The sequence below is a fragment of the Bufo gargarizans genome, chromosome 4 (genome assembly GCF_014858855.1).
Source record: "Bufo gargarizans isolate SCDJY-AF-19 chromosome 4, ASM1485885v1, whole genome shotgun sequence".
In the NCBI taxonomy this organism is placed as follows: domain Eukaryota; kingdom Metazoa; phylum Chordata; class Amphibia; order Anura; family Bufonidae; genus Bufo; species Bufo gargarizans.
In genome coordinates, this window is record NC_058083.1 from 71,506,547 (window position 1) to 71,532,702 (window position 26,156).

At 43.1% G+C, this 26,156-nt stretch overlaps 1 long non-coding RNA gene across 1 annotated transcript; it reads right to left on the reverse strand.

Moving 5' to 3' along the window:
* Positions 1 to 25,769, reverse strand: LOC122936133. Its single transcript, XR_006388887.1, has 3 exons — positions 25,624 to 25,769; positions 341 to 412; positions 1 to 259 (listed from the first exon to the last, which is right to left on the reverse strand). It is a non-coding gene; the product is annotated as an uncharacterized LOC122936133 (long non-coding RNA).
* Positions 25,770 to 26,156: the final 387 nt, after the last annotated feature.

Here is a 26,156-nt window from a genome sequence, read left to right on the forward strand (position 1 = left end):
AATGATCAAATATGTATATTATACAGCTTGAAATTTTGAATATCTCTTTTCTATGGCCCCTCATGGTTTCTCTGGTACTTCTCTGTTCGTCTGTGTTCTCTTCTGTTCTTCTCTCTTCTTCCTCTTGTCTGTCTTCCTCCTTCCTTTGTTTTTTTTTAACTCTTCTTCTGTTCCCCCGTCTCTCTTGGGTCTCAAATCCTGGCCTTTGGTATGATTCACAGCCAGTTCTACAATCTTTTAGGTTTGTCTTTAAAAATACCTGTAGAGCACATATGAACGATGAAGGGTAGCATACAACAGGCGAGTCGAAGAATTGAACTGCTGCTTCAGTAACACTGACCTTGAACTATTTCATATCTTTTTCTTCCCCAATTCTTCTTCAGTAGGATAGACCAGAGTAGGAAATCTGTAGCTAAAAAAAATCAAGAATTTTGAAATTAGTGATGGCTAGCCTAGCTTTCAGTATGACTTGAGTTTTGTAATACAACTTCAGGAGTGCCATTCATTTTCTATTAGTTTCATTATTTTCATTAGTGGATTTAGAAGATAGTCTAGACCTGTGATGGCTAACCTCTGGCACTCCAGCCATGGTAAAACTATGACTCCCAAGATGTATATTTACTTGGCAGTATCAGAACTCCGTACAAATGAATGGAGCATTCTGGGAGTTGTAGTTTCACCACAGCTGGAGTTCTGGAATTTGGAAGTTAGCTTGGTTTTTCAGTTTTGTTTACAATATTAAAAAATTTGCACAATTTTATACACAACTCAGAAACAGTATGGCCAGTGCTAAGGGGGCAAGAGATGTACTTACCTTCTGATGTTGGGAGAGAAGCAAGCTTCTGTTGGCTTGGTAGTAGTTCATGATGGCTACTCAGTATATACATTACATTGGAAGCTGCTGCTTATCATAACCCTGAACAAAGGTTTTTATCTCAAGTATGACCGGACTAGAGGGCGCAGCCTGGGGGGAGGCCAGCATGACGAGGTGAGGCATCGGCGAGACAGGTTAGGGGGTATTGGTGGTTTTTGAAAGTTGGGGTGGTGAAAAAGATGGCTTAAATAGGATGGTAGGAGGGAAGAAGGGGTCAGCGCAGCTTACCCAAAAATGGCTGATGTTAAGGCTCTAATTAGGCAGCTGCGGTTGAAGGCAGAGGCGCAGGGTCCAGTGTGGCTGTAGGCTCAGCTTCAGAGCCTGCTCAGTGAGGAAGAGGTAGGGAACAGGTCCCTGCATCATAAGACGCGCACGGCCGCCGATGCGCCTGAGTCCAGAGTTGGTCCCCAGAGTACGGCGCTGGGTCAGGAGCCCCTCCGGGGACCCTCCACACCGGTCGGCAGAGCTGCGTCCCCCCGTTCGTTCGTCCTGTTGTGGGAGGAATCCATGTGCACAGGACTCCATCAGACCTCTGCTGGTGAGAATGTGTGAACAGGAGCAGGTTCAGCAAATCCCCTGTTGGTTCCAGGGGGTATGTGCCCGGCGCATGCAGGGAGGTCTGTATGGGGCTGTTTCCCCCTGTAGCAGTGGGGGGGACAGGCTGGAGCACATAAGTGGGTGGCAGGATGCTGGTCCCCCCTCCCCCTTCTTCAATGCCGGTGCTAGTATGGGGTCAGACGTTATAAATGGGCAGCAGGACACTGGCCCTGCCTCTGCAGCAAACAGCACCAGCGTATCTGCTTTTGGGCCCCCTGGATCAACATTGTTCACTTGCACTGGCTCCTCACTCCGGGAGCTGCAGCAGGAATGGGAGTTGCAGCAGGAATGGGGATACCGGATTTATGGCTGGTGGGATCACAGCGCCCAGGCAGCCTGGTGAGTTAACATGGGGACTTTTCTTATCTATCCTTAGCGCCCTGGGGGACCCTCGGGGGATTTAGAGCAGGGGCTTGTTAATGTGTTGGGGGGTTTTAGCGTTGGTGGCAGCGGGGTGGGGGCTGTGTGGGGGGTCGCCGCTTCCTGCCTGGGGTGTAGCGAGGCCAAATTTCAAACCGTTACATAGTGTTGGGGCGGAGGCAGTCCATGCATAGGTTGGGGAAGTTACTGGTGGGAACGCAGTTACTGGTGGGATTCTTCTTGTATGAAGAATGTTTGCTCTTCCGTTGGCACACTGAGACTGGACAATTATCGCAAACTAGAACACTCATAATTGTCCCAGTGATCACCCAGTATAAAAGGACCTAAAGGAAGTCTAAAGATGCGCCAAATTTATCACAGTGGCTTATGCTGGATGATAAATTTTGTGCATGGCTAGGCACTTTTATCTAACTGTATCCCAACTATTTGAAGGAACAGGCCTTAAAAATATTTAACACATTTGCATGCAGTCTGTGCACCAAACATTCAAATCTGTGCCTGTGTAGGTTTGAACTTTCATTTATTCCAGTTTCTGGTGAAATAGCTTCCTCCTTCGCCACAAAGTTGAATCTCCTTGTGCTTCGTGGTAGCAAATCAATTTGCCCTGAATGATGGTAAAAATTAAAAATATTATACTTACCTCCTCCGTTTGAATGTGAAGAGCCAGCTGCCGCCATCTTGATTGAAGATCTTGCACAAAATCCCGTGCGTTGTGACGTATGGCAAAGGGGATTTGCGGCCTAATGTGCTCACAACACTTTTCCGAGGTGGAAAAAGGGGTCATGGCATGGGAGGGGAAGAGGGACAGACCGTCAGAAGAAAAAAAAAAAAAAAAAGGATCCTGTTAAAAAAAAGGGATCCTTTTTTCTGTCTAAAAATATGGATCTCAGATGGAAATGGCTGAATGGTTGGCGAATGCCAACTGATGCAACAGGATCTGTTTTTTTTTTCTCTTTTCCTGATGGATCAGAAGAAACAGTGATGTGAACTCGCACTTAGGCGCAAAGCGCCAGCGCAGGGTCATTAAAGCTCTTAATAAATTACCCCAAAAGTGTTTAGCCATACACCACATCTATCATCCAGCCTGAGCCCCTGTGATCAATCTGGTGCAGATCTAGACAACCTGGGGGAGCTTTACCAAAACTGGTGTAAAGGAAACCTGGTTTAGTTGCCCATAGCAACCAATCAGATTCCATCTTTAATTTCCCAAACGAGCTCTGAAAAATTAAAGCTGGAATCGGATTGGTTGCTATGGGCAACTAAGTCAATTCTACTTTACACCAGTTTTGGTAAATCTCCCCAATGTATAATGCTCTGGAAGATGCCCCAGATTTACCTCTGCAGGCAACCATCAGGTCTGTGAAATAATGTATCGACCTTGGTTGATAATCTCCCCAAAAACATCACAGCTCCCATTCTCCAAGTCGAAATGACTGATAATAGGGGACAATAGCCGCATGGCTATTCTATAGACTTCAGGTTTAGTGTCTCTTTAAGGCCTCACACCAGGTTCAAATAACATACTTTAAGGTGCTGGTTAAGGTTCTTTTTTTTTTTCTAAATCTAGTTCTTCATCTACACATCTGACCATGTGAAAGGGAACTATTTTAGAAAGTCTTCTGAGGTTTCCTCTCCAGCTGTCTGCATTTCTTTTTCCTTTCTGAGAAATGATGTTAAAAAGTACACCGGTCTGCTCACTCAATCAAGGCTTTTATCAGAAAGTCAGAATTTTCTTTCTAATTCTTTGCCATTAGAAATATCTAGAAATTGTTCACCAGTATGGAGATCACTGTTACTGGTTTGGTTAAGCTACTCTTTTCCTACGTACCATCTAAAACCTGCTTCTCTCAGCTGTTGCAGCCTTACATCTATTAGGGCATGCTGGGAGTTGTAGTTCTGCAACAGCTGGTGGGCCGCAGCTTCAGCACCCCTGGTCTAAAGCATATATTTAAGGGTATATTCACACAAACATATGTATTTTGTGGTCAGCAAACCCCGGATCCCCAAAATACAGATAACGTCCCTGTTTCATCCATTTTTTTAAATTTTTTTTTGCAGACCCATTGACTCCAAAGGGTACATGTTGCGCATTTGTGGCTAAGAATAGGACATGTTCTATCTTTTGCGAAACAGACATAATAATGCGGAAAGCACATAGAAGACATCCATGTGCTTTCTGCATCAATATTTTGGTAAAATATAGAACATGTCCTGTTCTTGCCCGCAAATGCAGACCACAAACCCATTGACGTCAATGGGTCTGCAAAAAAAAAAGGATGCAACGTGGATGTAGTAGTGGTCTTTTCACATAAAATTCCCCTTAGTAGTTACTATTCACATATAATGCCCCCTAGTAGTGGCCTTTTTACATAAAGTGTCCCCCCCCAGTAAATACTGCACCAACCCCTCCTCCATAGTGCCCCAGTAGCTGCCCCTGCTGCCTGCAGTAACGGTACAGCTGGTCGCAAACGTCATTGCATCCTCATGAGATAGGTCATCACTTCTCCTGTGATCCACCGGAGGAGGTAGCGATGATGTCATCCTGACCATCCTGCACCTTAGCACTGGCCTATGAGGCTAATAGTTCCCATCACCGCCATTCATCTCCAGCTCTCGCCACGGACGAGTACCTTATGATCCATGGCCCGGTACTGGACTATGGCCCCGTAGTTGGGGACCTCTGTTGTAGAGCATCCATCCATAAACTTTATTAAAACAGCAAGTGGCAGTGTTTTTGAGCAAGAAAAAGGCATGAGAAAACACCAGAGAAATGCTGCATTTTGGTTTTTAAAACACACTCTACATGTTCTGAATTCAGTCCTTGAGAATTGACCATGGCTATTGGTAACTACAGTAACAAACTTAAAAAGTTAGATCTGAAATTGCAGGCCCATTGGTATCTAATGACTGGGCCAGTGACTGTCAAAAAGGTGTCCAGCTTGAGGATAATATAACACACACTTTTTGGCAATTTTTGATTCAATCTTCAGTCAAAGCCAGAAGTGGATCCAGCAGAAGACAACGTATAAGTTCTTTCTATATATTTCCATTCCTTTCCAACCCACTTCTGTCTTTGGCTAAAAAACAAAACAAAAAACGACTGTATCAGAAAGCTGTGTGTGACACCATCCTTAAAGCCTTTCTCCACTTAGCTTCTCTAACAATAGATACCAGCATGTGATACAAATAATAAATACCAGCATGTGATACAAAGGTCTAGGAATCTGAGATCTGAAAGGTTGTTCGATGAAGTCTTCATATTGCATACGGTCGGACTTTCCGATACTTGTTACACCAATTACAACTTTTTTGGAACAGTTGTGATCATAATTGCACCTTGAAAAGTCTCAGGCCATTTCTCCAATCAAAACCTAGAATCTCTAAAGTCACCTCAAATATCATTTCTTTTGCCATCTCACGCTCACAATGGTCCTGAAAGAGACACTATGAGGACATGTTTTGGTTAGGTCCTAAAACATCAGAGAGATGTGTTAGGTAGCATGGCCTTCAAACAATAGTGCAGTTTACGATTGTTACAAATACACAATTGTTGAAGACCATGAATAAGTTATTAACTTTAGGAACCAGCCTATAAAAAAAACTGGAAAAGACACAAACAAGGACAAACAAACTGTCCAAGGTATGGAAGATCTCAGCTATGGAGAAAAGTTGTCAAAACTAAATTGATCCTATATCCTAAAGGGAAATTTCCTGGTGGCCCGATGCCTAGGAGGGCCACCCAAGCCCTCCTCACGGCCGCCAGCCGGGTTCATAATGAACTGATTTTCTCTTATGCACCTGACCAGTAGCTGCAGGTGCCCTCCTGAATTTAACTGTATTGACTTCCTTACGACACCAATACAGTTGAATACTGTGGTGCAGGTGGCAGTATTTTGTGCTGCACGGTGGTATTTGGTTCAGCCGGGGTGGTATATTGCTCTGCACTATGGTATTGCTGGCTCTGCCTACTTCTGTTGTCCCTGCCTAATTATGTTGCCCTGTCTTGTTTCAATTAGGACCCACCTGCAAAATGGGGCCACTTTTACCTTTTTTCCAAGGCCACTTTTAATTTCCAGTCCGCCCCTGGTTGAGGGGGTGACATAATATTGTAAATACTGTAAATGATAAATTATTGTTTTTTGGCCGTTAAAGGATGTACAATTTCAGCTAAAAATTTTAATACATTGCTTCAAGGGAAGGTGTCGCCTACATTTTCTACGATTAAACCCATATTCCTTTTAATCTGTTTTTATTTTCTGGTTGCACATTTTTTTAATTTTATTTTCTGTACATGATTATTGGGAGCTGCCATCTTGTCTGAGCATGCATTAGATATGCTTTACAGCAGCCACCTGGACCCTACACATTAGGAGAACAGGAGATGTTCTATGGGAGAGTTTTCTAGACATGCTTTGTGACCTGTGCAGAGGTCATTGTGCAAGGAGGGGGTAGGTAGTCTGTGACTATCACCTAATGCAAATGGTGGATTCTCTGTTATTTATATATAAGTGTTACCTATCATTGTAATCCTGTGGTCATAATGAGATGACTGCTACATGTCTTAACTCATCGTGCTATCTTGAAACAAAAGCCATTGAAATGCAATTGAAGGTGTTTGCTTAACACATTTAGTTTAGATAACACGTCTCATAAAGCATGAGTGTTAACTCTACTACATCTGTAGGAAGTGATACAGAAGGAAGCATTGGCCTTTTTATGAGGTATGGTGGCCAAAGTGAAAACTAGAGGAATTTAGGAATTAAAAAAAAAATAGATAATGGCATAGAAAATGTAAAATAACATAAACAATATGTTTGACCTTAAAACTGAAATGAAACAATGGGCTATTTTTTGGTGACACATTCCGCTTTACAGTCCAAACTGTAAGTTTATTGAACATCCAACCAATACATTTTCTAATGTCTGAAAGTATAGATAGATCTAAGGAAGGATATTGTCCCTTTAATATATAAGGTTACTGGTACTAACATGGAAAGTTCTTCCACAGATCTAACCATCCGTAAAAGAGGGTGGTGTGCAGGAATTTTATTTGCTTAATGGCTAATTTTTTCTGTATCACTCAAGTTGTCTCTGCCTTCTTCTGGATAAGGGTGGACTGAGAACTTAATGTGGCCCTGGAAAAAATACTAAAAGTGGCACCCTTTTGTAGTTGGGTCCAAATTGATGGAAGCAGGGCCAGCAATACCATTTTGTGGCACACTATACCACCCCAACAGAGCCAAATACTACAGTCCATCACAAAATACTGCCAACAGCACAAAATACATCCCCAAAAACTTCCACTGGTCGGCCTTGAGGAGGGCTCTGGCGGCCCACCGGGAGATTTCCCTATAAGGTCTATGGCCAATCCGCCCCTGCTTCTGGATCACCTTATTTTTTTTTAAAAGGGTTGTTAAAGGAGCCACTTCTAGAAACAGAACCACCCATCTGTATGTGCAATTGCAGCTCAGTCTTATTCATTTCAATAGAACTGAGCTGTAATACCAAACACAACACATGGACAGATGTGGTGCTGTTTGTAGAAGAAAGCAGCCATGTTTTTTGTTTGATTTTGCACAGCCTCATTAAGTATAAAAGGTTGAACTTGATGCACTTACAGTAGGTCTTTTTCAATACAAATACTATATAACTATGTAATTATGTAACGGTGTGAACAGGACTTTAGCACAGAGTCACTCGGGCTTCATAGAAATATAGCCCGTACCTTTGGCTTCCTTCTCATGTTCCCGTCTCCTCACTGCATGGCAATTTCTTTTAGCTTTTCTATGTAGTGCATAACCTATGGCCAGATATTAGATTTAGAACACGCAGAGTAAATAATTTCAATAATTGGTCAATTGGCAATTACATTTTTAATGAGAACTATGGAACGAGATATAACATAAGCCCAGAGTTTAGGAATATACTTTGCCCTTATTGTGCCTTACAGAGGATGTATATAACATGTAAGTAGCTACGATAGCTTGTTTGACCGGTTCTGACATATCTAATGCCCAGTACTATATAGAATTTAGAGTATAACGTGTGGTGGGCTATTTGTGTCAACTGACCTCTTCATTAACCTCCTTCATCTTTCCCCTTGTATATACTGAAACACTACTTGCAGCCTAACCTATTTCTATGGTCCCAGAGTACCAAGAAGGCCTAGGGCCTACAAATCGTACCTGATGCCTAGAGGCAGCCTTGGGAAATCGGAGGGATTTGGTGATGCTCAGTGTGTTCCACTCTTTTCATCCCTGTTTAGCAAGACTGATCAATTGTACAGATATTTGGGTCGGAGCCAAGTGAACCTTGTACTTGACAACCAATAAAATTAAAGTCTTGTGTGGGTTTTAATAAAGTGTTTGCTGGCGACTTTCCAGTGTAATGCATCATCTTTCCGTTATGGGAGGGCAATGGAATTATGGGAATTGGATTTTAATTATTCTTTGCTAGCAGTGTGAAATAACTGCTGTGACTTTAATGAGGCTTTCCCAGAGTTGGACACTTAGGGGAACTTTTATTAAGACCAGCGTTTTTAGACGCCGGTCTTAATAAAGGCCCATAGCTGGTGGAGGATCCGCCGAAGTTATGAAGAGTTGCCGGCGTCTCCATAACGTCGGCGCATCCCGCGCAAGTTCTAAATGTAAGACGGCTTCCTTGCTGTCTTACATATAGACCATTTTCTACTACTAAAGCAATCTTTGAAAATGATGAATTGAGACGGACCTGTCGGCCCATCCTCGCCCACGCCACACCCACAATTTTAGACCTGGAGTGAGCAGGGCGAAGTCGCAGATAACGGTGCAACTAAGGCTACTTTCACACTAGCGTTCATAGGTCCGTTCGTGAGCTCCGTTTGAAGGAGCTCACGAGCGGACCCGAACGCCTCCGTCCAGCCCTGATGCAGTCTGAATGGATGCGGATCCGCTCAGACTGCATCAGTCTGGCGGCGTTCAGCCTCCGCTCCGCTCGCCTCTGCACGGACAGGCGGACAGCTGAACGCTGCTTGCAGCGTTCGGGTGTCCGCCTGGCCGTGCGGAGGCGTGCGGATCCGTTCAGACTTACAATGTAAGTCAATGGGAACGGATCCGCTTGAAGATGTCACCATATGGCTCAATCTTCAAGCGGATCCGTCCCCCATTGACTTTACATTGAAAGTCTGAACGGATCCGCTCAGGCTACTTGCGCACTTGCGAAATTTTTTAAAGATTATTAATGCAGACGGATCCGTACTGAACGGAGCCTCCGTCTGCATTAATATGATCGGATCCGTTCAGAACGGATCCGATCAAGCGCAAGTGTGAAAGTAGCCTTACCGTTGCGCTGCCATCGGCGCCTGAAATACGCCTAATTTAGGCGTATTTCAGATTAGTAAATCACCCCCTTATTGCCTATCTACAGGATTGGAGATAAGTGTCTAATTGCTGGGAGTCCGACCTCTGGGACCTGAACTAATCACGAGGCTTCTCTAACCCCTGTTTGAATGTTGTTGCGCTAGACCATGCGCATCAAATTTATGGGACTGATGAAGATAGCTGTGAGCTGTACATGGCTATCTCCCAGTCCCATGCTCGACTGCAGAACCTCATTCTTGTGATAAGTGGGGGTCAAAGCGGTGATCCCATCAGTGATCAGATGCTTATTTTGGGAAAAGTACCAGATAGTGGGGTATAAACAGGATGGGCCATTGAGTGTTAAAGAACTGAACCTGGAAAATGTATATTGCTATGATTGTTAGAAAATAAAATGTCTTTCCTTTTCTGTATAAATTGCGGTTTTAGTGGTGTTTTTTTGCACCTACGGGTTCTGGTGCTTTTTATTGCTATAAAATGCCAGCTTCAAGTGATAACTGAAAGTCTGTGGGAAATATGAAACGCAGGATACACAAGTGTTCTTTTGCTAATGGCATTTTTGTTAATTCAGTGTCTTTTATGGGGTTTCGTTTCTTGGTTTTGAAAAATGCAGAATGCCGAAGCTTTTGATGGCTTTTTTTTTCTTGCGTTTTGGCATCTCATTTTTCTATAGGGCTCCCATAGTCATTAGGAAAAAAGCACTGCAACCACCCCTATAAGATTGCATGAAGTATGGAATGTTTGGTAGGGACTCTTACCATTTGCTTGGGCCTTAATCACCCAAACATTTTAAGCAATATTTGGCATGTTTTGGTCAAATAGTTTAAACTTTTTGCTTAAAGGAGTTCTGTCACTTAAGAAAATAGCATTTATTAGGTAGAGAAAGTATTCATTTTGCTTCCTTCGGTGGCTGGATTAATTTTTCCATCACATTATACACTGCTCATTTCCATAGTTATGACCATCCTGCAATCCAGCGGTGGTGGTCATTCTTACACACTATAGGAAAAAACACCAGCCTTCGTGCGCTCCCGCGGTCTTAGACATCAAAGAGGCCAGACCTTTTTCCTATAGTGTGCAAGCACGACCACCACTGATGGATTGTAGGGTGGTCATAACTATGGAAATGAGCAGTGCATAATGTGATGGAAAATGAATCCAGCCAGCAAAGGAGGCAATATGGACAATCACAATACATTAGTAAGGCTACTTTCACACTAGCGTTTCTATTTTCCGGTATTGAGATCTGTCATAGGGTCTCAATACCCTAAAAAACACTTCTATTTTGTCCCCATTCATTGTCAATGGGGACAAAATAACTGAACAGAACAGAGTGCTCCAAAATGCATTCTGTTCTCATACCGGAGAGCAAACTGCAGTAAACTGCGGTTTTCTTTCCATCATGGGATGTGGAGCAAAATGCTGACACAATCAAAAATGGATCTGTCCCCCATTGACTTTCAATGGAGTTCATGACGGATCCGTCTTGGCAATGTTACAGATAATACAACCGGATCCGTTCATAACGGATGCAGATGGTTGTATTATCAGTAACGGAAGCGTTTTTCCTGAACCCTGCCGGATCCAGTAAAAACGCTGATGTTAAAGTAGCCTAAGTGCCTGGCATTAACTTTTTCTCCATAATAAATGCCACTTGCTGAAGTGACACAACCCCTTTAATTGATTTTGGCATTTACTTTTTTACCACTTTGCGATAAAATACAAGTCACTTTTTAACATATTGCTCTTTTGTGTGAACTGTAACTTAAAATGTTATATATTTGATCACAATGAAACTTAAAATAGAAAAAAAAATTAATCCCATTTATTCTGACCTACAGTAGCATGCATTAGTTAGGGTTCCTGCATCAGGGACAAGGACTAGTTAAGATAATTATTCTTGTTACTACTAGAATTTACTTGTCTACATTTATTTATGTATTTATTTGTTTAACTTTTTTATGACGTTTTCCCCAAAACAGCAGAAAATATTTAATGGGGGAATTATTTTCTCATTTGTTTATTTTCCCCTACATCAACCCCAAAGGAAACAGTTAAAGGGGTTATCCAGGAACAGATACTGATGACTTATCCCCAGGATAGGCCATCATTATCAGATCTGCAGGTATCTGACACCTGGGACCCCCCCAGATCAGCTGTTATGAAGAGGCCAGGTTCTCTGTAAGTGCTGATCAAAAGGCCTAGTTGCAGCTCAGCTCCATTCAAGTCAATGGGGCTGAGCTGCAATACCAAGCACTGCCACTATACAATGTACAGTCGTGGCCAAAAGTTTTGAGAATGACACAAATATTAGTTTTCACAAAATTTGCTGCTAAACTGCTTTTAGATCTTTGTTTCAGTTGTTTCTGTGATGTAGTGAAATATAATTACACGCACTTCTTACGTTTCAAAGGCTTTTATCGACAATTACATGACATTTATGCAAAGAGTCAGTATTTGCAGTGTTGGCCCTTCTTTTTCAGGACCTCTGCAATTCGACTGGGCATGCTCTCAATCAACTTCTGGGCCAATTCCTGACTGATAGCAACCCATTCTTTCTTAATCACTTCATAATCTCAATGGGATTAAGATCTGGGGAGTTTCCAGACCATGGACCCAAAATGTTCTCCACCAAACTGTTGTTGGATTGTTGAAAGAAGTTGCTGTTGGAGGGTGTTTTGGTACCATGCTTTATTCATGGCTGTGTTTTTGGGCAAAATTGTGAGTGAGCCCACTCCCTTGGATGAGAAGCAACCCCACACATGAATGGTTTTAGGATGCATTACTGTTGGCATGACACAGGACTGATGGTAGCGCTCACCTTTTCTTCTCCAGACAAGCCTTTTTCCTGATGCCCCAAACAATCGGAAAGAGGCTTCATCGGAGAATATGACTTTGCTGCAGTCCTCAGCAGTCCATTCACCATATTTTCTGCAGAAGATCAATCTGTCCCTGATGTTTTTTTTGGAGAGAAGTGGCTTCTTTTCTGCCCTTCTTGACACCAGGCCATCTTCCAAAAGTCTTCGCCTCACTGTGCGTGCAGATGCGCTCACACCTGCCTGCTGCCATTCCTGAGCAAGCTCTGCACTGGTGGCACTCCGATCCCGCAGCTGAATCCTCTTTAGGAGACTATCCTGGCGCTTGCTGGACTTTCCTGAAGCCTTCTTAACAAGAATTGAACCTCTTTCCTTAAAGTTCTTGATGATCCTATAAATTGTTGATTGAGGTGCAATCTTAGTAGCCACAATATCCTTGCCTGTGAAGCCATTTTTATGCAATGCAATGATGGCTGCACGTGTTTCTTTGCAGGTCACCATGGTTAACAATGGAAGAACAATGATTTCAAGCATCACCCTCCTTTTAACAGGTCAAGTCTGCCATTTTAACCCAATCAGCCTGACATAATGATCTCCAGCCTTGTGCTCGTCAACATTCTCACCTGCGTTAACAAGACGATTACTGAAATGATCTCAGCAGGTCCTTTAATGACAGCAATGAAATGCAGTGGATAGGTTTTTTGGGGATTAAGTTAATTTTCATGGCAAAGAAGGACTATGCAATTCATCTGATCACTCCTCATAACATTCTGGAGTATATGCAAATTGCTATTATAAAAACTTATGCAGCAACTTTTCCAATTTCCAATATTTATGTAATTCTCAAAACTTTTGGCCACGACTGTACAACGCTCTGCTTGGAAAGATGCCAGGAGCCTGCAGCGCTCACTAGTACAGAGTACGGTGGCTCCCTGAGACAACTGATTGGCGGAGGTGCCGGGACTCAGACCCCGCCGACGTTAAAATGATGACCTTTCCTTGGATAGGTCAGCATTATCTTTTCCAGGATAACCCCTTTTAAAGTCTAAATAGACCCAGCATATTGGTCAGATGACTAATCTCCCAGTGACTATGTGATTGCAAATGTCCTGTTACCTCCGTTGCATACACAGCGCTCGTTTGAGCATTTCATATGTTGTAGTCATAAAGGCAGAAATAGGATCTGTCTCCTCATGTGGGTTCCTGACTGTGTCTATCAGCCAAGCTCCTGTACCTACAGCTGCATGATCTTCTATGGTCATTATTCTAGGGCATGGTAAACATTCCGCTTTATGGAAAAAGCCCACTCAATGACAGCCGTTAAAAATTTGTATAGGTGGTCCACGGGTTGTACAGATGTTCCCCTAAAATAGATCCGCCTTTGCATATTATTTTCCCATGGACAATTCCAGTCTCCATGCCCAGCTGGTGCCTGCCTTTAGTACCAACCTTAAGCTGCATCTGAGGCATCTCACTCACCAGGCCAAAACCTTACTCTGTACTGATGAGGGGCAAACCCCCCATAAATGCTGTCTGAGGATAGATATACTTCTTGCCCAAATACTCTTGTGTTGTAAGGCTTGATAAAAATTTGGACATGGAGTCACAGAGAGTCAGTTTGAGAAGCTGGCACTAGTGAGATGGTTCTTTTTCTTAATGAGATATCTCTTTCCATATTATTTTCCCATGGAGCATTGTCACTTAGGGGGTCATTTATTTATTAAGTCCAGTGTTTTAGACGCCGGTCCTAATATCCTCTATGGCTGGCAGTGGACCATTCAGACCATTTTCTACACCTAAACCAGGCAGCATAGAAAATGATGAATGAGACGGGCCTACTAGCTCGTCCCCTTCTCCGCCTACGCCATGCCCACTTTTTTAGACCTGGCGTGAGTGGGGAAAAGTCGCAGATTGTGGAGCAAAAGACCTTTGCACCACAATCTGTGCCAGAAATACACCCCATATAGGCATATTTCTGGTTAGTAAATGACCTCCTTAGTCTCTGTACACAACTGGTCTCCATAAGAATAGACAGTACCTCACCCCCCAAGACCCAAAATTAGAAAAATCAATTAATTTATCCATCCATGACCACGTATCTAGTCACAATAGGCAAGATCAGAAAATCTGGTAAGTTCGGTGGAGGTGTAGTGATGGGTAATGGATCACTCAGGGGTGGACTGGCGAACTTAAAGTGGCCCTGGAAAAAAAACTAAAAGTGGCCTCATTTTGTAGGCAGGTCCAAATTAATAGAAGGCGAGACAACACAAGTAGGCGGGGTCAACAATACCATAGTACAAAATACCGGCCCAGCAGAACCAAAGATTACAGTGCAGCACAATATACTGCCCCATAAGCTGGCCCTCTGTGGTGGCCTTCAATCACTTCCATTTTCTGGCCTCCTCCTCCAGTTGTCTATGGAGCAGGGGGCTTAGGAGGTGAGGTGCGGGGCACAGCAGTTGAATTCAGGAGGACATGTGTGGTCACTGGCCGGGTACATGGGCACCTGATTCTCACAGCATTAATTACTGCTAAGTGCTCATTATGTACCCGGCCGGCGCAGAGAGGAGGGCTTGGTCGGCCCGCCAGGAAATTTCCCCGTAGGGTCTATGGCCAATCCGTCGCTGGGATCACTGGATAAAGAGGAAGATTCTTGTATTTTAGATTTTCGGAGACAGACACTTTTTTTAATAACTGAAAGAAATAAGACGACTCTCCTAGAAGGAAAGGCTGTAAGACGCTGTATGAAGGCACCGAATATAAACCTGATGTATGTTCTGTTTCCGCGTACTGTAGCTATTATTAGTTGCAGTGAAGGATGTATTTTTGGGGTTACTATTTTTAGAATCACTGATGCTTTTTCTCGCTGCACTGCTCCCTTCCTGCACCTTGATTAGGCCTGACATCACATCAGCGGTTTTACAGAAGGTAATACATCAAAGTGCCAGTGAACATGTTTCAGATAACACGCTGGGTTTCCGTATCAAAGTATATTTCCACTGAAAAACAGAAAAAATCTACAACCCTTTAACTTATCCAGATTGGGTCACAAATAGCAGTTGTAGGCAAGACTCAAACAGCAGCAAAAAAGGCGCTTTAAATTTCTAAGTTAAAAAAAAGTTGTTGTTTTTTTCGTTTTGATTTCAAACAACCGCATCCTAACGGAATGGTTGCATGCTGATGTGCAAAATCAAAATGGATCAGTTTAATTCCGCTGGATGTCAATATCGGAATTAAAAACACAAGCGTGAAAGTAGCCTAATCCCTTCCAATAAAGACATTTGTAAGAAACCAAAAAAAGCTTCAAAATAGTGAATACAAAGATTTCACCTGCAGTCAGAGCTTTGAGGTTTGTACATTGTGGATGGCATCTAACTGAAAAGGACATGTAGGAGGAGCATTGGGAGGAGAGCCATGTCTATCAGCCAATCAATATGGTTAAAAACACTCCAATGTCCTTTTCAGCTGGATGACAGACATGATATGCAGCCAATTTCTAATCAGACTCTGTTTCAGGGAGCTTTTCGTATTCACTAATTTAACCCTGTATGGGGATTTTATAAATACCCTGCTATTGGCTGCAGTGATCACTTGTCCTTACTGAGAGGAAGAAGGAAGAAGAGGCCGGCACATGTCTTCCTTTTTTTAAATTTTTTTATGACTTTCTTTTTAACTTTTCTCATGGCTGGACCACCCCTTTAACTATTGTAGACCAGCAGCTCTCAGCATACTATACATAGGCCTCATGCACACGACCGCTGTTTAATTCCGTGTCCGTTGCGCCGTTTTTTCGTGATTTTCTGCGGACCCATTGATTTTCAATGGGTCAGTTGAAAACTCGGCTAATGCACCGTTTGCCATCCGCGTCCGTGATCCGTGGTTCCAGTCCATCCCAAAAATATAACCTGTCCTATTATTTCTGCGGAAAACAGTTCGCGGACCCATTCAAGTCAATGGGACCACTAAAAAAACACGCGGAGGCACACAAGATTGTCATCCGCGTCCGTTTTTTTCCTATCATTTGCATGGCAAACCTGTCTTAGACTTTTTTTTTACATTCCTTTATTGTCTGGTGATCCTCCAAAAATAAAGGAAGACACACGGAAACAAAAAACGTAAACGGATCACGGAACAACGGAACCCCCTTTTTTGCGGACCGCTAAAAAATACTGTGGTGTGCATGAGGCCATATACTGGTGCTCAGTAAGTCCAAGGACTTGATACTGATCTACTGCTCTTTGTAGGTTTAGAGAACCCACCGCTTGGTGCATACGGCATGCTGGTAGCAGTAGTTCTGCATTACTATACGTCGTAAGAGATGCATCATTTGTATCATGTTTTCGAATGTACAGTACTAGTCACTTGGGTCGGTGGCGATCATTCCCGTTAAGGGTCTCAGTGATCCTGCAGTAACTTTTTCCCGCAGCATCTGTCAGGATCAGCGCGCCGCTATGCATGTGAACTTTTGTGATTGTATTTTTGTACAAAGACTTGCCGATTCTATATTTACCATTTCTTCAACTGAGTCTTTAATTGTCACAAATACTGGGGTCTGGAGCTACATAATTATTTTTTTGGCAGTTTAAGAGCTATTTGTCTATATTTGCCACAGACCCAGTGCATCTGTTCTTTAGAATATTGGCAGATAGCAAGGAGGAACATGCAAAAAGTGTAGCTAGCACAAAGTTGAAGCTTGGAACGGGGATTTAAATAGAGTGGAAGCGGTAATGCTGCGTTACTGATGATTTACAATTGATATTTCATATTTCAAACTAAGGACTTAACTCTTTATAACACTTTAAGTATCATGTTAAAGGATACCGCACATACTTAATGCATTGAATTGGGAGTCTGCATCATCGTACCCATGTCACCTAACTGGTACATTTGAAGGTTCACACCAAATCTATGCTTTTCGTGGAATTTCAAAGTATTTGTCATGAGACTAAAGCAGTTTTTTTTAGGGGCATCTGTCAGCAGTTTTGTACCTATGACACCGGCTGACCTGTTACATGTGCACTTGGCAGCTGAAGACATCAGTGTTGGTCCCATGTTCATACGTGTCCACATTGCTGAGAAAAATGATGTTTTATTCTATGCAAATGAGCCTCTAGGAGCAACGGGGGCGTTACCATTACACCTAGAGGCTCTGCTCTCTCTGCTACTGCTGTGCCCTCTGCACTGTGATTGACAGGGACAGGAAGGAGTGATCACATTTACACCGCCTGGCCTTGTCAATCAAAGTGCAGATGGCGCAGCAGTTGCAGAGAGAGCAGAGCCTCTAGGTGTAATGGTAACGCCCCTGTTGCTCCTAGAGACTCATTTGCATATAATAAAACATCACTTTTCTCAGCAATGCGGACACGTATGAACATGGGACCAACACAGATGCCTTCAGCTGCCAAGTGCACATGTAACAGGTCAGCCAGTGTCATAGGTAGAAATCTGCCGACAGGTGGCCTTTAACATACCCATAAAGTGCTAGGGTTCAGCACCTATCATTTAGCTGAAAAGGACATTGAAGAGGAGCATTGGAAGCTGCTGTCTATGATTCAGGAGTATTTACATCACGCTGATCGTGCAAAAACAATTGACAGACATGGATGTTTTCACAGTGCTCGTCTCTGATGTCCTTTTCAGCTGGATGCTAGGCAAAGTATATACAGTAGATCCCAAATTTTGATTTTGGGTGCTGTAAAATCTTTGCACGTTGTATTATATGCATGAAGTAAACTCATGACATCTCTCATGAGACAGATATGCTCTAATTGCTGAATGCAGCAACAAGAAGCTGGGATGAGGGGGCCCAGGCTCTGACACAACATGGGACCCCCAAGGCCCAGCTGTTTGACCTTATTGATACATTTTTCATGTGCAATGATAACAATTGTGCATCAGATTCTAAAGAAAGTGGTCATTCACAATTATTTCCTTTTCGGGGGAAGGAGGGGTGCGAACAAACCCCTATCCGACACTGCCTGATGTTATACACGTATACCCTGAGGCCTTTTTTTTCTCTTTCTCTCTCCTTTGAACATGTCGTAACAGTGCAGTGTATGGCAAATAGAGCTCTGCACCTGTGCCATTGACCAGCAGAGAAAACCGCCATCCTGCAACAATGAGCCCGACAATTATAATGACAAAAGGAAACTATGTAGAAGGTCAGGAGAGCGGTGCAGCTTGTAGCCCCTAGATCCCGTCTCTTTTTATGCTTGACATTAACACATACAAGAGGTCGTGCTGAGCGGGAAAGTGTCATCAGGAAATGGCCTAGTGGTCACATCAATGTGAAATGTTAAAGATATCTATCTATTATCTATCTATCTATCTATCTATCTATCTATCTATCATCTATCTATTATCTATCTATCTATCTATCTATCTATCTCATATCTATCTATTATCTATCTCATATCTATCTATCTATCTATCTATCTATCTATCTATCTATCTATCTACCTATTATCTATCTATTATCTATCTATTATCTATCTATCTATCTATTATCTATCTATCTATTATCTACTATTATCTATCTATTATCTCTCTATCTATCTATTATCTATCTATCTATTATCTATCTATCTATCTATTATCTATCTATCTATCTATCTATCTATCTATCTATCTATCTATCTATCTATCTATTATCTATCTATTAAGCGAGCAGCGAGCGAGGAGCGAGCGCAGAGCGAGAGAGCGAGCGAGGAGCGAGGAGCGAGCGACCGGAGCGAGGAGGAGCGAGCGAGGAGCGAGCTGAGGAGCGAGCGAGAGAGGAGCGAGGAGCGAGCGAGCGAGGAGCGAGCGAGCGAGCGAGCGAGGAGGAGCGAGCGAGGAGCGAGCGAGCGAGCAGAGAGCGAGCGAGGAGAGAGCGAGGAGCGCGCGAGCGAGCGAGGAGCGAGCGAGGAGCGCGCGACGAGGAGCGAGCGAGCGAGGAGCGAGCGAGGAGGGCGCAGCGAGCGAGAGCGAGGAGCGAGCGAGCGAAGCGGGCCAGCGAGGAGCGAGCGAGCGCGCGAGCGGAGCGAGCGAGCGCCGAGCGAGCGAGCGAGCGAGCGAGCGCAGAGGGGAGCGAGGAGCGAGCGAGGACGAGCGAGGAGCGAGCGAGCGAGGAGCGAGCGCAGAGCGGAGCGAGCGAGGAGAGAGCGAGCGAGGAGGGAGAGACTAGCGGCGAGGAGCGAGCAAGCGAGAGCGATCGAGGAGCGACGAGCAAGCGAGCAGCGAGGAGGAGCATCTAGCTATGAGCGACGAGTCGAGCGAGACGAGCACAAGCGCTAGCGACTTAGCGAATTATAATCGATATCGAACACATGCTATCTAGCTATCGATCTATTAGCTATCATCTATCGAGATCGATGCGATCGAGATCGCCATCATACATTTTCTAGTATCTATCTATCACTATTATCTATCTATCGATCTATCTATCGATCTATTATCTATTATTACATCTATTATACCTACTCATAGCTATTATCGATCATTATTTATAGATTATCTCTCGATCTATCTACATCTATCTATCTATTATTTATATCTATCTATCTATCTATCTATCTATTATCTATCATCTATCTATATCTGTCCATCTATTATCTATTTTATCTATATCTATCTATCTATTATCTATCTATCTATCTATCTATTATCTATCTATCTATCTATCTATCTATCTATCTGGTTTATTTCGCCAGATACAATGTTTCGGTTCTTCCTCTGGAACCTTTCTCAAGCAGTGACAAATTCATGGTGCAAATTACATATATTTATACCACACATGTGATTATTGGATAATTAAAACAATCAAGTACAAAAATATAAAAAGCGCATTATTATAATATTAAAAATACATATAAAACTATTGTTTGCAGTGCTGCCCAGCCGCTTTGACTTTTATCTATCATCTATCTGTCTATCTAGTATATATCTATGTATCTATTTATTATCTATCTCTCTCATATCTATCGAACGATCTATCTATTATCTATCTATCTATCTATCTATCTTCTATTTATCTATCTAGTATATATCGATGTATCTATTATCTATTTATCTATCTATCTATTATCTATTTACTATTATCTATCTAGCTATCTAATATCTATCTGTCATCTATGTCATATCTATCTATCTATCTATCTATCTATCTGTATATATATAGATATAAATATATATAGATAGATATATTTTGCATGTCTATATATATATAAAACATCCTAAAATCCTTTATTTTATCGCACTGACCACTAGGCCTAACAATATGTCAAGATTCCTGTTCTTTGCGAGTAGCCACATAGGCCATAGATGGATGACCTCATTGACTATTATAGGAGAATTTTCTAGGCATGCTCTGTGACCTGTGCAGAGGTCAGGACGGAGAAGATAAGTTGGTGGATCCAGTGTGATCATCATACAGATGATATCTGTCACTGTAATTCTATCTGTGATGATAATGAGATGGCTACTGAAAAGTTACCTGTACAGAGCAGGACGTTCTGACATATTTTAGGCCTGCACGATTTTTCAATTTTTTTTTTTTTAAATATAGATACAAATTACAAAAATTACCAAAAATTCTAAATAAAAAATATGATTTAAACAATAGATCATTTTCTGATGACACATTCCCTTCAAAGTAAAAAAATAAATAAAAATCCTACTATGTATTAAAATAGCTTGGATCAAATATAACAACTTACAGCCAGTTTACGAATAAGAACCAACAAAAGAACCAAATAGAAAATCCAAAGCCTGAAAATGCCAGGTTCTCCAGCGCTGCGTGCATTCCCTAATGCATACCATGTCATCCCGACCCCACTGCTATTGATATGGTTCTTGCTCTGGTGCCAAGTTTCAGGAATTCTATGGCATTGCTGATTTCACTGGTATACAATAGTTTTTGCAGCTGCCACACTCAGGGGGTCCGCGAGCCGCATGTAGCACCGCAGCTACTGTTTGGGGAAGGGATTTATAAGGTCCATATGTTTGTTTCCATAGAACGATATTGTATATCATTCATAGATCTATTTGGCTCATTCTGTATACTTCGGATTGTTAAAAACTACTAAGGAGTCATAATAAGCATAATTACATCCAAATAAAAGAAAACCAGAAGAGAACGGTCATTAGGAGGTATGAGTCGCCATTGTAAAGTTCTCCAAAGAGCAGCTTGTACAGAGACCACTTGTCTGATCCCGGTGTGTGGCCGCCACTTGCTGTGTCAGATGTTTACAAGAAACATATTTTACTTTTTGTCAATGTTCTTGTTCTGCTCATCTGTTCCCTCATAAATGTCATAACCAGTCCAAAAGTACATGCTTAAGAGGTAAGGAACCATGAAGGTCAAGGCAGCAGAAGACGCCCTTATCACAGCAGATCTGACAGTCACCCCCATCAACAATATTGTTTATGTTACATTGTAGATTTACCGGTAGAGCAGTTCTTTTCCACTATACACACGTGACACCTGGAGGCTGGAAATGAAATGCATTTCATATAACTGAGACAATGGAATAATTATCAAAAAGGTTGAATCTGATTGGTTGCAATAGGTAAGGCTACTTTCACACTTGCGGCAGAGTGATCCGGGAAGCAGTCTCGTCGCAATCTGCATGCAAACTGACAGCATTTGTAGACAGATCCGGATGCGGATCCGTCTCACAAATGCATGCGTCTCAGTTTGTCCTATGGACAAATGGATCAGTTTAGATTTTTTTTCACATTTTTACTGGTCTGCGCATGCGCGTATGGGAAGGACGGATCCGGCATTCCGGTATTTTTAATGCCAGATCGGGCACTAATACATTTCAATGTAAATTAATGCCGGATTCAGAATTCCGGCAACTGATGCTGAATTATGGACGGAGATAATACCGCAGCATGCTGCGGTATTATCTCCGTCCAAAACGCCGATAAGTGACTGAACTGAAGACATCCAGATGCATCCTAAACGGATTGCTCTCCATTCAGAATGCATGGGGATAAAACTGATCAGTTATTTTCCGGTATAAAGCCCCTAGGACGGAACTCAGTGCCGGAAAAGAAAAGCGCTAGTGTGAAAGTACCCTAACTAAGCCAGTTTTCCTGTACACCAACTTTGATAAATCTCTCCCTTAAGCCTCTTGCACACGAACATGTGCGCCCTGTGGTCGTGCTGTGGCTGCCCGTCCATGGGGCAGCCACAGCGGATCGCGGACCCATTCACTTTAATGGGTCCGCGATCCGGCCGTTCTGCAAAAAGATAGGACATGTTTTATCTTTTTGTGGAACGGAAATACGGGATGAAACCCCATGGAAGCACTCCGTAGTGCTCCCATAGGGTTCCGTTCCGTGCCTCCGTTCCGCACCATTCCACATCTTCGGATTTGAGGACCCATTCAAGTGAATGGAACCGCATCCGTGATGCGGAATGCCCACGGAACGGCGCCCGTGTTTTTCGAATCCGCAAATGCGGTTCGCAATACGGCCGCGCAGCGCACACGTTTGTGTGAAAGAGGCCTTAGGGTACTTTCACACTTGCGTTTTTCTTGTCCAGCATAGAGTTCCGTCCTAAGGGCTCTATACCGGAAAAGAACTGATCAGGCATATCCCCATGCATTCTGAATGGAGAGCAATCCATTCAGGATGCATCAGGATGTCTTCAGTTCAGTCTTTTTGCCCATGCTACGGTTTTATCTCCGGCCTAAAAAACAGAAGACATGCCTGAATGCCGGATCTGGCATTTTTTTCCATAGGAATGTATTAGTACTGGATCCGGCATTCAAAATATTGCAGACCGGTAACTATGTGAAAAAAAAATGGACGGATCCGTTTGTCTGTGTGACAAACAAACAGATGGATCCATTCTTGCAATGCATTTTTAAGACGGATCAGGATCCCGATCACTCTTAAAATGCATTCCGTTGGCATACGTTTTGCGAAGGAACTGCTTGCCGGATCACTCTGCCGCAAGTGTGAAAGTGCTAATAGTATCTTTAAAATATGTGGGCTACACCAGGGTGCGCCTAGCCTTTCTGCTGCCTGAAGCGAAAACTGAAATGGCACCCCCCCGCCCCTCCCCAATGCCAATTTCCTAACCTAACCCATTTGCCATAATGAAAGTGCTCATTGCCCATGGCACTTCCGCTGCCCCCCTCTTGCACCTACCTGGTGTCGCCTCAACTCATTGTTGGTGCACCCCTGGGTTTACATTATGCTTATCCATTCTTCAAATCCTCCCTCTCCCGCACAGAAAAGTGACCCTTGGATGTTTCCTATAGTGAACGGGTACCAGGAAGGCATTTGTTATCAATAATTTCAGTTTAGTAACCTTTTATAGACAGACCCCATTTATGGAGATGTTTGATCATTTAAGACTGTGATGCACTTTTGACTATTAAGAGGACAAATGTTCTTTAAGGCGTTCTCTGGCCTTGGAGTCGACGAACCCTTTGATCCAGGCCTGTGCCCCTAAAGCCCCTGAACATAAAAAAAAAAAGAAGATTCACCTGTCTCTGGACCCACATCTGCTCTTTTCCCAGCGCTTCGGGTCTCTGCAGGACCAAGAAGCAGCTGGGTCCATGACTGCTGTGGCCAATCACAGGCTTCTACAGTCACAGCGGCTTGGACACTACGTCACAGCAGTAATGTACTGTTCAAGCCTCTGTGACCGCTCAGGCCTATTATTGGCCGCAGAATTTACAGGACTCAGCAGCTTCTTGGTCCTGTGGGGACCGGAAACAGCGGGGAACAGAGCAGCGGTGGTACTGCATAATCGGTGGGACCGTTATAATGCCCTCCCTGGCAGTTCCCTCTGTAGTTATAATGCCTCTGCCCTAGTGCCCCAGTATTTATAATGGCCCCCCACAGTGACTCCTGTAGTTGTAATGTCCCCAGTATTTATAACGTCCTTATGCAGTTATAATGCTCCCCCTGTAGTGTCCGCAGTAGTTAGAATGCCCCCTGTAGTGACCCTTGTAGTTATAATATCCCCCTTGTAGTACCACCAGTATTTATAATACCTCTCTGCAATGCCTCCTGTATTTCTATTGAACCCATGCAGTGCCCCCTATAGCTCAAATGCTCCATGCAGTGCCCCATTTAGTTATAATGCCTCCTGTAGTGTCAGTATGTATAATGTCTGCCCCTCCACCCCACAGTGCCAACAGATAAAAAAATACTTACCTGACTCTCGTTCCATGCCGTCGTCTGTGATGCATGGGCCTGGCCTGTGCCTGAATTGCCGCATCGCAGTTCAGGAGATCTCGATGACATCATCGCAAACTCCTTCACCATTCTACTGCCTCATAGGCGCCATTCCGAGTGGCCTGCGGCCTATGAGGCTGAAAAGAAGGTATTGAAGAGACAGGCTCTTGTGCCCAGCTATAAACTGCTGACCCCTCACAGGTAGGTTGCCTGGTGCTTGAGGCATTATACTCATCTTGCCTCCTGGCAGATGCGGTCCTGGCTAAACAATGCATTAGGCTATTTCTGGCAGTCCTATAGAGGATGAATGAAGGGGCAGTGCTCAACTGCTGCTCCATTCATGTAGGGGAATAGGGGCTCCTGTTCTCAGGATAAGTGGGGGTCCCAGCGGTCAGGTTCTCATTGATCAGATGATTATTAAGTGTTATTGCATGGCAAGACCACTTACCGTTATCTCAAATATACAGTATATTCTTATTATTATAGCCAAATTTACCACCCTAACTCCTCCCACAGGTTTTACACTACATAGAAAGTAATATACCGAAACGTGAGAATTGTTCCCGATTGGTGTGGAACATTTCACCGAATTGTTCACAAAATATCTGCGTTTTTGTAGCGAAATTGGTTCCATAGAAATAAATGGCGGAATGTTCAAAACTAGAGTGGGAGCTTAAAAATCAGGACATGATTTCTAAACTGCCACCACTCCCTCATTTTCAAGCCACCTACACAAATCTTATATCAAAACGTTCAGCTATCCTAGTGTCCACATCCTAGTGTTGCCATAGTCCTGATAGTTTTCACAATATGACCATTTGTTTGCAACTCACGCCGTCCATTGACATTCATTGAAACTCCACTCTAGCTGCCTCAAATTTGAAGGGCAATTTCTAAACTGTGACTGTGCCTTTATTTTTAATATTTCAGCGATATACTTGCATCAAAATGTAGGTATAGGTCTTGTGATTCTCACAAAATAAAGCTCTTCGCTGTAGGATTTATAATTTTTTAACTACAACGTTTGACGGTGGCAACCGCTAGTGAAGTGAGCAAGTTGGAGCAGTTTGTTTTCAACCGCTCTTCTCTGCCCTTGCTGTAGACTGAGTTGCCATAGGAACCCAGGTGTGTGAGCAGCCAGCTGAGTGACAAAAGCTAGAGTGCGAGCTGAAAAATCAGGACATGATTTCTAAACTGCCACCACTTCCTCATTTTCAAGCCCACCTACACAAATCGGCTGCTAATGTTTTTATAAATGTATGTTTTAATGTAACTGTGAAGCACTTTGGGCAACAACATTGCAATTAAATGTGCTATATAAATAAATAAAAGTTGAAATGCATTTCTCACTCTATCAAGCTTGCCATATTGCTCTTTTTAAATTTGATCAATTGGTTAGTGTAATGTTTACTATACTTACTCACTCCAAACACTCCACGCAGGGTCCATTCACACATCCGTAATTTGGGTCCGCATTTCCGGGATCCGCATCTGTTTTTTCGGGATCTGTTTTTTCAGGATCCGCAATTCCGTTCTTGAAAAAAATAGAACATGTCCTATTCTTGTCTGCAATTGTGGACCAGAAAAGGCATTTTCTATTATAGTGTCTGTGATGTGAGGTCCGCAAATTGCGGATCGTACATTGCAGGTGTCCGTGTTTTGCGGATCCGCAATTTCCGAATCCGCAAAACTTTTACGGATGTGTGAATGGACCCTTACTATGTCCACTCCATAAAGTTACTCTGCCCAGTCCAACCTTTCCACTGTTACTCCAGCCACTCCAACCACACAACAGTTACTCGAGCCACTCCACCCAGTTACTACCCCCACTCCAGTTGTAGACTACTGGTGGAGGCAAAAACACTTCACACAATTTGATCTTGGGAACATGTTTTGATCTTGGTGCAAACTATTTACAAACTCTTTAAATAGATGGTTAGGAAGCAAAAATAC